Source organism: Artemia franciscana, chromosome 9 (assembly GCF_032884065.1).
Source record: "Artemia franciscana chromosome 9, ASM3288406v1, whole genome shotgun sequence".
In the NCBI taxonomy this organism is placed as follows: domain Eukaryota; kingdom Metazoa; phylum Arthropoda; class Branchiopoda; order Anostraca; family Artemiidae; genus Artemia; species Artemia franciscana.
Window position 1 is genome coordinate 50,781,125 of NC_088871.1, and position 11,861 is coordinate 50,792,985.

Consider the following 11,861-nt stretch of genomic DNA (forward strand, 5'->3'; position numbering starts at 1 on the left):
TCATTAAAGCAAAAAGGGCATGGTCCCAGCTAATACCTTTTTGGTAACCAAATTGGTGGGGTGTGACATAACATTTAGAAACAATTTTATCTAAAATAACTGAATCAATTAATTTAAAGATAGTACGAGAAACTGTTATTGGTCAGAACGAATTACACGCTGTAAGGTCCTTTTTGCCTTTTTTCGGGATAGGGGTTATTTGACCATTTAAAAATTGATAAGGAACAACTCTATTTTCAATAGACATTTGAAGAAGTAGAGATAAATAGTTAAAAAGAAAACACTTGCATAATCAAAATGTCTGGGAGTAATTCCATCAACTCCCGTGGAGTTTCTTTGCTTCAGTTTTTTACAATAAAACAATACATCACTTGACTTAATTATGAATGTCGAAGTTTTATTGCGTTTTTTCAGACATGTACTTACATCTTTTTCAAATTTTGATTCAGGAATAGGCAGGACAAAAAACTCATGTTTATAATAGTTTATCCACTCAGACTCAGGAATATTATTGGCACAAATGTATTCACAAGGGCGTTCAAAATTTTTTCCAGAGCTTTGAAGGGTTCTCTGCAATTTTATGAGCGTTTTTCTCAATAAGATCAGCCTTATGTTTTCTTAACATTTTAGCAAAAAACATTTAGAATGTAGCCGCAAACTATGAACAGTCTCAGACTTTGGCCTACCACAATCCCTCCAAATATTCAGCCGATTTTTTAAAATACTCGCACGTGGATATAAGGGAAGGGTTTTTTGACCAACCTTGAACTTGACAGCCTTACCTAACCCGCTTGCACGGGACAACTGAAGCTTCAGCACACTTTAATGCATGGTTAATTTCTGCAAGATAGGTGGTAAGTCCAAGGGCTATTTCTTTTTCACTAAGGCCTCAGTGTGTGCACAGCAAATGAAAGGATACTTTTTTTTATTTAATATTCTGTCGCATTCAAAACGAAAGCTCTCGTGGCTAACTTTTTTCCAGTCTTATACATGTACTGTATACTTACGTATATGTTATATTATATTATACTATGTTATATACTATGTTTTATTATACTTATATATATATATATACAGTAAACACTTTTTATCTGGCTGTTTAGAGGTATTAAACGAAGCATCTATTTTCAACTTTATTGGAAGGTGAACCGTATAAAAGCCGTCACTATTTACCTCAACAGTTTGATATATATATATATATATATATATATATATATATATATATATATATATATATATATATATATATATATATATATATATATATATATATATATATATATATATATATATACTTGTAAACACTCGTGGACGAATATTACTTAATAAGCAGCTAATATTTTTATGTTTTCAGGGGACAGTACTTCCAGATAGCAGATGGTTAACAAAATTTAAGACTGTTCAGGGGTTGAACTGGTTTCAGAGTGGTATCTGGCACCATCATCGACTTGGTATCAACGCTTCCGATAAGATTTTAGAGGTAATTTTACTTCTTGTATATGCCAGCCACGTTTCTAAATTGTCAAAGTTGTCTTCCTCAGAAATCTCACATGCAAAACTCACTCATATGAAGTGCAATTACTTCCAATAAGGGAAATTTTGAAGATTATTATCCCAAAGATTGCTTTTCTAACCAAAGTCTTTAAAGAGCTGTCTCATTATTCCTGAGAACTCTAATAGAAGGAATAGTTTCAGCCAACCGCAACAGTCATATATATTGTGCAAATTTGAATTTTCTAATTGCACTGAAGTTTAGATATTAGCTTGAATTAAGCTTCTTAAATGAGAGCGTATTTATTTTGCTCAATAACATATTGTCATAACAAAAAATTTAGAGAATTAAGATATATCCTTTCGGTATGTCATTCTGAGTTGTTTTGAATTAATGCAATGTAAGGGCAATAATGATGACTTTGAACTACCAGCCGAATAAACTATGGGAATTTGACATTGAACAAAAAGTTACAGGAATTGAAAAATCAACCACTCATTATATTAGTCTCTGGCCAAATCCTCTGGCAAATTTGTGAAAGACCAACACCATCCACAAATTGTGAATAATGTTGTTACTATGTTTGTGTTCCTTGCTGTTTATAATGTAAGCCCCATGGTTAATATTGTATATATTCCACTTTTCTTTAATTATTTTCTTGTTATTGATAACATATGTTTTGAATTTTAATTGTTTCTATCCTAGTACCAAGGACTGTGAAAACAAAAAATTATTGGACCAAGTAGCTCAAGAAGGTTAATTTTGCTTTGAAGTATAGATGTCTTTAAATACTAGCCCCCAACAGAGAGCAGAGCTTTTAAAGTTGGATATATTAAATAAGAGTCAATAGAAAACACAAAATAAATGGAACGTCCCACCTCTTGATTGTAAGGGAATAGAGAGACTGTCAATATTTGAGTTTTTAATGTATATAAACTGTTGTAGAGTTTAAATGATTAATTCTGCCTATTTTCATGGCCTAATCTGGTAACACTGACAAAAGTGTAGCATTCTTCTAAAATTTTAGTAATTTTCAATAACTTGAAAGAAAAATTGTTGCAAATAGCACTTTTCATGTGCGAATATACCTAAGGAATAGAGTATATAATACTATATATTTAATATATTTAAACAAAATTATACAAAATAAAATATATTGTATTTTGATAGCCTCGGTAGTTACGTGCTCGCCTTTAAGTATTCATATTTTATTACAGCTTTGAGTTCTATGGTGTAGACATTGATGCTTAATAATCACTCCTTAGGAGCAACAAACAAGTAAATATAGGGCTTAAGTAAAATGCCTACATAAATGTTTCTGCTAGTATCAAGGGAATCTATGATTGAAATTTATGCCACAGTGTTTATTAGAGGTGAGAAAGAGCTGTAATACAGTGTGCCACAAAGCTTAAAGAAATAACATAACTTTTAATATCATTGGTTTTCATGTTTCCCTTGTTAACTCACAATTCATGGAATATACAACTTTTGGAGTATGGGTTAGAATTTTCCGCTATTAAATTGATTTATTCCTTCATTGACCTTCAGTGATGCTAATTTAAAAAACATAAAATTCATTAGGTTATAGGTTACCTATCAAATGTTACCTATCACCCCCAAAAACTCGAGGGATCTTAATGAAAATGTAACTAACAGTTTCAGCATAATATAGAACTTTACAAATATTATAGGCCAACTAGCCCCCCATCCAGACCCCTTTTTTCCGAAATAAGTACTTCAGAAATGAGAAAATTGTACCCCCCCCCACCCAAAAAATACCTTAAAACTGTTGATACTATTTTGTAACATACTCTGCAACAATATAAGGGACAGAGCGACGCTCGGTTTCTTTGTACTATTTTTATTCTTTATCAATTTTTAATGCTGTCTTTTTTTTTTCTTTGAGTGGACTCATCCCAATCAGTCAGGGGCGTGATTTGCCAGGACTTGGAGACAACTGCCCCTCCCTGAATTTGGTTTAAGTATAAGTTGGTTAGACTGAGCTTTTTGCAAATAGTGAGATTTGCTTCAGCCGAGTTTTATTTTGTTAAATATTGTTCTAAGAATCTCAACGGATTTTTCTTTTTGAAGCGAGTGAAAGAGCAGCTATCCGGTTCAGGATGTCCTTTTGAGATGGTTTAGACTCTGATTGAGAATTCAAATGAAAGTCGATGGCCTCTTGGCCTACGCTCTCATGAAGCTCGAAGAGCAAACTGGAATCGATTAAAGGACTATGGCCGTCGTGATGGGGACCTTGTTACTGTACCGCAATGTTGCTATAAAGCAAATCGTCGTGTTGGGGACAATGTTACTATACGGAATGTTCCTAGACTGAAAGCAGGAATTAATCTTATAATGGCATCAGATAATGCTCACATGGACCAAGACTTATTTGTAATTAATCCTGGATTTTTAGTCTTAAGCATGGTGCACAATTCAAACAGTTCCTGGTAAAGGTGTAACGCACAGTTTAGTTGAAACAATTTGACACAGTTTTGTGACAATGAACTGTTTGATAGTCACTGACAAAAATGAAAGGTTTTTGATAACAAGTATTACATCAAGATAATCTGCGTTTTAACCTAATTCCAAATATATAAGAGTCAATAAGTTTTAAGTTCGAGCCTGAGAAAATGTGTTTGATCTTTTCGTGTTGGTATAGTTTCATATTTGCGTTTGAAGATAATAAAATTGATCACTTCAAGTGCTTACCTCGAATTTTTAGTATTCCCGCTTTGTTTGTGTTTCATACTTGCATTTGAGGATAGTAAAGTTCATCTCTTCAAGTGTTTACCTCAAATTTTTAAAGTGTTGAAACGGACTTTAAAGCGTGTTTGGACTTCTGTGCATTTTATGTCCTAACCAATAAAACTAAGCGCAAAGAATTTTCAGTTTCTCCAATTAGTTTCAGCAAATATTCATAGTTATTCTGTTTTTTTTTTACAGAATTACATAAAAAAAAACTAGTTTTTTTAACTGAAAGTAAGGAGCGACATTAAAACTTAAATCGAACAGAAATTACTCCGTATATGAAATGGGTTGTCCCCTCCGCAATCCCTCGCTCTTTACGCTAAAGCTTTTAATTGTATTAAAAAGCAGAATTGTGGCAAAGAGTCAAACTTTAGCGTAAAGAGCGAGGGATTGCGGAGGGGACAACCCATTTCATATACGGAGTAATTTCTGTTCGTTTTAAGTTTTAATGTCGTTCCTTACTTTCAGTTAAAAAAACTAGTTTTTTTTATGTAATTTCTGAACGTTTTTGAATTAATGCATGTTTGATTTTGGCTCTCCACACATAAATTATTAAAATGAAATTTGCATATTAATTCCTTTTTTGGCTAAATGGCTTTCTCTTAGTTTTGATCAGACGATTTTGAGAAATAAGGGATGGGAAAGGAGGCCTAGTTGCCATGCAATTTTTCGGTTACATAAAAAGGCAACTATAAATTTTTATTTTTAACGAATTTTTCTATTAGTAAAAAATATACGTAACTTAAGAATTATCTTACGTAACAAACTTTTATATTCTTTAATTTTTATTATGTATATGAGAGGGTTTGTACCCTCGTTAATACCTCGTTCTTTACACTAAATCGCAAGTTTTGTCCCAATTCTTTAAGAATGACCCCTGAATCAGAAAGGCCGTAGAATGAATAGTTGAAATTACTAAAAATACTATAGCATAAAGAGCGAGGTATTTATCTCCTCCTAAATACCTCGCTCTTTATGCTAAAGTATTTTTAGAACCCCTCACATGCGTAATAATCTCTGTTCGTTTTAAGTTTCAATGCTACTCTTTACTTTCAATTGAAAAAAAAAATTTCCATGTTTATTTTTTCATTGTTTTTTTATAGTAATTTTAGAAAATCCTGCGCCCTTTTCATTGAATTTCTGTTCCCCCATGACACATTTCTCCATGGAAAGATCCTCCCACATAGCCCCCTCCCCTCAACCCCTCCCCCAAAACCAAAAAAAATCCCCTGAAACCGACTGTACACTTCCCAATAACCATTATTATATGTAAACACTGGTCGAAGTTTGTAAGTTGCAGCCCCACCCCCAGGGACTTTGGGGGAGTAAGTCATTCCCAAAGACATAGTTATTATGGTTTTTGACTATGCGGAACAAAATGGCTATCTCAAAATTTTGATCTGTTGACTTTGGAGAAAAAATGAGCGTGGGAGGGGGCCTAGGTGCCCTCCAATTTTTTTGGTCACTTAAAAAGGGCACTAGAACTTTTCATTTCCGTTAGAATGAGCCCTCTTGCGACATTCTAGGACCACTTGGTCGATACGATGACCCCTGGGAAAAAAAAAAAAAAAAAAAAAAAAAAAAAAAAAAACAAACAAACAAATAAACACGCACCCGTGATTTGTCTTCTGGCAAAAAATTCAAAATTCCACATTTTTGTAGATAGGAGCTTGAAACTTCTACAGTAGGGTTCTCTGATACGCTGAATCTGATGGTGTCATTTTCGTTAAGATCCTACGACTTTTAGGGGGCGTTTCCCCCTATTTTCCTAAATAAGGCAAATTTTCTCAGGCTCGTAACTTTTGATGGGTAAGACTAAACTTGATGAAACTTATATATTTAAAATCAGCATTAAAATGCGATTCTTTTGATGTAGCTATTGATATCAAAATTCAATTTTTTAGAGTTTTGGTTACTATTGAGCCGGATCGCTCCTTACTACAGTTCGTTACCACGAACTGTTTGATAGATAGATGGATAAGTGTATTTCAAAAACCCATGGGCCATATACACACAAAAATATAAATAAATAACAAACAAGCAAGGAAATAAACAACAGTACGAACACGCACAAAAAACAGAATTCAACGCAAAAAGTGCCTAATCTAACAACAAAATAAATTAGTCATATAAGAATTTTTCTTCTTATAAGGATTTATCTATATATGGTCCCACTTGAAATATTGTGGTTGGGTTACTATTTTGTACAATGCCCAGAAGCATCCAATTAATCCCATGCAAATAAATTTCCCGTAAATTCAAGAGCACCGGGCATTTCTGGAGAAAATGATCCAAGTCTTCATCATCATCTTTACAAAGGGGACAAACATACCGCCTATCAGGACCAACTATCATTTTATTTTTGTCGAACGTTTTTTGCCTGTTCTGGATTGGAAGACAATTCGCCCTAAGCTGAATCTAACGACGTAGAATCATAGCCGGTAAATTAAATCTAAAATAAACTTACTCTCCAAAACTAGGTTTTGCCTGATTATAATGTTGTAGGGTTGTAGAATCTAAAACCAGCCCTTGTCAATGCTGAATTTCCTGACTCTCTAATATAAATCGTACCTGGCTTTCTAAATTTGTTGGTACATCACAAGAGCAAAGACCATTATTCCATAAATAAGGCATTCCTACTTTTTCTAGTAATGATTTAATTTGGGATGGCCGCGAGGTTTTTAAACCACATTTCAACATCTCTTCATATGCCGCTCTTACTAGTCTATCTTCATTACTCTTAGTTAATATCAGCCAGAATCTAAACATTAAAATATACCTACGTAGATTTAAAGAAAACAGGCCCATATGCCCTTTCAGAATCTGTGAATGAGTTGTCTGATGTAGACCAAACACTCTTATATAATACTGGAGCTGAAGGGACTCCAGTTGCTGCACCGTTTCTCCACCCCATATCTCTGCTCCATATTCTATCACGGGTAAAATTTTTGTATTAAATATTCTTTTATGCATTTTTAGGTTGTTAATCCCCATTATCGTCGGGTTTCTAAATATTGCTGACATGGCCATTTTACCTCTCTTAATTATTTCATCAACATGGCTCCTTAGGCTTCCATTTTCCGATAAGATAAAGCCTAAATATTTTATTCTTTTACTTATAAATAGTTCCTTATTATTAAATTTAAATGTATATGAATAATTTATTCACCAATATGATTGTTTACACATAAATATCTGTAATTTATCATTTATTTATTATTATTATTTAATAATAATAAATAAACGACCAGATGACCTTCAATGACCAGAAGTAGGTTTACCGTGTACTTTATACCTGTAACATGTTTGCTAGAAAAGTATTTATCTCTATTTGTTAGAGGTATTTATCTCTAACATATCAAACATATGCAACATTCGACTTGTTGCACATGTTTTTCTTATGTAAATGGGGTTTTCATTCTGCAAACCTATTTACAAGTTCGTATCCATTTTCTTAAATTTGCATAAATAATTTTTATGAATAAAACACTATAAACATTTTTGATACAAATCAATTTACAGAACACTATGCTAAACTTCATGTAACTAAATGGTAGCTTTTAGCCTCTTTAATGAGTAGAACCACAATTTCAGTCCTTTTGTAAGCCTTTTAAAGTAAACAGAAAATATATTTAAACACATATTTAATATTAAAGAGATTGCCTAGCGTCTCTGGCAGCTTTCTTCTGTTTAAGCAACTATAGAATCCTAAACTTTGACATTACTTTAACAAGATTATATCAAAGTAGTTAGCAATACCTGAAAAACATCTATAAAGTCGGACCTTCAAGGGTAAGTTACGGTAGACCCTGATCTAACAAGAAGGCACTATATATATTTAATGCTAACAATACGGTTACTGGAACTAATGACGCTAAGGATATTGAGGTGAAACTTTTTGGGGGAGTTTCAAAAAGAAAAAACTATATGCATGCAGGTTTTCAAAAGAGTATATAAGGACAAAGAGTTGGAACAAAATTCTAACATTGCGTAAAAGTGAGGTATTGACGAGGGGGCGAACCCCCTCATATATGTAAAAGCATTATCATAAGGCAGTGTCCCTCTTCAATAGCTAGAGATATCATTGACTTTTGAATGAATTAGTTCGATTGGAAATTAAAAAATTCAGTACTCTTTGAGAGTCAAGAGATCGAAGGGTAAGCAGCCTTCCTCAGAGGCCCATTCATTTTTCATACAGATCCAGTCAAAAGATTTAGAGAGCCATTTTGTTCAGTATATTAGAACAGTCCAGTAACTATGTCTTTAGAGATGCTAAATATGTCCCCCACACAATTAAGCAATTAGTCCATAATGTTCTAACATTAAATGTTGCTTAACAATTAATCAAAAGGAACTGCGTGTATGGCTGTCAATAAGACACCACAGCAACATATCGAAAATTACTCTTACGTTGAAACTTTCGAGGCTACTGCTATTACCAATTCTGCTCTTACAATTTAAATATTTAAAAAGTTGTAATTGTATCCAGTTTGTCAAAGAGCATAGATAGAATTTTTTGGGAATGGTATTAAGCTTTGTTTTTCAGGTCAAGTTGAGGAGACATAAAATTAGATGACACAATACTATTTGTGTCAGGATTAAAAATGGTTGAAAAATATTCTCCAACACACAAACAGCAAGGCAAACTATGAATTCTTATAGAAAAAAAACAAAGATATAAAATATTTATCTTTCCAAAAAAAAGGCAATGCCATTAAAATGGAACAGAAATTAATTTTAAACCTTTTTTCAAAAAACAATATTTTCAAAGAAAAGTAAAGAGATGCCTTAAGCCAAAAAATAAATTCAAAGTTTTTCCAAGCGTAAAACTTCTACAAATTGCCATGAATAAATAAATGAAACCCAGAATTAACAGAAATTAAATAGCCAAATCAACCTCAAAACCGGCAAAAATGAACATGAATAGGGCTGAAAACCTCCATTACTTCTCTAAACAATGAGATAATTTGCACTTTACTAAAAAACGAAAACGGAATACATTTTAAATGTTTTTACTTTGTTAACTTAATAAATTAAAAATTATAAGGATAAAATATCGGTAAATGTATATTGAATAAACAACTCACGTTTAAATGTTTTTTGTTTTTTTTTTTTGCAATGTAATGTTAGTTAATACGATGTTAGGTTGTTCAAAATGATGATTATTTTCGTGTGGAAACTGGGAAGGGTTTCCATAAGATATTTTGTTGGGGTTATTGGGAGGAATTCTTTGAGTTTCTTTGTCACCTTTCTATTATGTATCTCTCTTTCTCGTTTGTCACTTTATCTTGCTCTATACTCCTCTTAATACTTTTTGTATCTATAGAGGGTTCAAATATGTTATATCTATTTGGCTTATAAGTAATATTTTGAGGTCGTATGCCTGAAACATAATTTTCACGAGGTAAGTTCATCGCAATTAAATATGACTTGTAAAGGAATGGCTTACTAGCAGTTTTACTTTTCAAAAAAAAATATTTTTATAATATTCAGATCAATACTGCTATTTAAAATGACACCCAAATTACAAAAAAAAACACTAAAATTAAACTCGAGTAATCGATAAAAATTACATGCAGAGTGATTCCTTATCGGAAATTACGGACCCTGAGGGTAATGACAGTTTACATCTATAAGTATATTTGTTGATTTGTATAATCGCGGGCATGATTGTAAATGTTCAGATTGGCGAGTCCGGCTCAAACCCACAACAAAGTGATATTCATAGTTTAAATTTGTCAAAGATTTTTAGTTGTTTTCTTTTTCAACTTCTGCACTGTAAATTATCAGTTTGCATATGATTGGTGGTTTTGGCAATAAGCTATTTGAATGCTCCAAAATGTTTTGTTATTCAGACCAAGGTCTTCAAACACATTTTTTTTTTATAAATGGCTAAACAGTTTGAAATTTCAGAGTATAACCCTTTGACGGGATACTGTGGGCCAGAGAGGTGTCATTTGTCAGCCATAGATTACCATGGAGGCAGCCGTATACAAAATCTTGGAATTTGGAGTGGAATTGACGGGATCAGAATTGTGGTATCGGAGGGTAGAAGTGGGAAATCTGGAACTGATGTAACCAGAGCCATATTTGGAGTTGGTATCGGGAGGGGCATTGTGGGAACTGGAATTGGTTGAACCGGGGATGGAAGCCAGTGGAATCGAAGGGAGAACGTATGTAACCAGTGTCAGAAATGGTTGAAGTTGAATTGACATCACGATATTAAAAAAAATATCTAAAAATGTCGTAGGAGTGAAGAGGGGTGCAAAAGGGGCAATAATGCTTTACGGTGACACATTCGTTTCTAACGGTGCAAATAATCCTACAAAATAAACGGTTATTATAGATATTTATTTTGGCCGAAAAGACTGTTCCATAGCAAAGTGGCATTTTTCAAGCATTTTGTGGTGAAAACAACGATTCAAGCCAAAAAGCTATTGTGTGAAAATTCTGAGATAGTCAATTGATTTAGAATTGCCGAAAAAATATACGCGTATTGAGCCTCCTATTTCAGAGGCAGTAATGACGTACTTATTGGTTTCAAAAAAAGTACTGTTAGTCCTACAAAAAATGGTTAAAATAGACATTTATATTTTTCAGAGTAAGGTGTTATTTGGTGCTGTATTCATGAATTTGCAAATATATTCTATGTTTTTCCATTATTTAGGATAAATATATTCCTATATTTATCTGAAGGCGCATTGAGAATCGGGCAATTAAATTTGCTCTTTTAGAAAAGTATTTTGTACTTTCTTTTAAGCTTTACTGGCTCTTTACGAATATAATAATCGCTTCTATCGCAGATTCAAATTTAAGGGCTTTTTTACCTAACCCAACCTATCCTAACCTAACTATCATTAATTTTGGCACTGAGAAAACGTAGTATTATTTTGTCGAAAACGACTGAGAAAACGTAGTATTATTTTGTCGGAAACGATCAATACAACAACTAGAACTACTAATGACTCACTTCAGCACCAAGCCACCTGAGGCCAACATAGCTACGCACGCTTCTCTTCCAACATAATCTATTAAGGCCTCCCTCTTTACACCCTCACAGGAAGTTCCTATTTCCTTTAAATCTTTATTTATGACATCCTTTCAACCCAGACGAGGACGACCTGCTTTCCGTGTAGCCCCAGACGGTTGGTCAAAAATGACAATCTTCGGCAATCTTTCATCCTTCATCCACAAAACGACCGATAACTCATACTTTAACTGAAAATGTTTCATTTTGAATAGATCAAAAAGGGCTTAAATTTGAATTTGCGATAGAAGCGATTATTATATTCATGGTACGTTCACTTTATTGTACGTTCATTATATAGTGGTACGTTCACTTTATTGGTAAGTCGATTATATGAGCTCTGAAATATTTACCCAGTGAAAATGACACCTGATTGTCTGAATCGGTAAGGTGGTGCCAGTGGTAGTTCTGACTTTTTGCATCCGGGGTAAAAAATATTGATTAGCTCCTATCTCGTCTACCAAAAACTTATAGGCCAAATTTCAATAAATTTTTTTGATCTATTTAAATCTGACTTTTTTTTACTCTAGCCTCGGCAAAGTCATTGATTATTTCCTCGCAATTGATTGCTTATAATTATTCAAATCTGTC

The 11,861-nt window shown here is 33.1% G+C and overlaps 1 long non-coding RNA gene across 1 annotated transcript; it reads left to right on the top strand.

The window, feature by feature from the left end:
- Positions 1–1,327: 1,327 nt before the first annotated feature.
- LOC136031525 (uncharacterized) lies at positions 1,328–4,196 on the top strand. Its single transcript, XR_010618527.1, has 2 exons — positions 1,328–1,480; positions 3,584–4,196. It is a non-coding gene; the product is annotated as an uncharacterized LOC136031525 (long non-coding RNA).
- Positions 4,197–11,861: the final 7,665 nt, after the last annotated feature.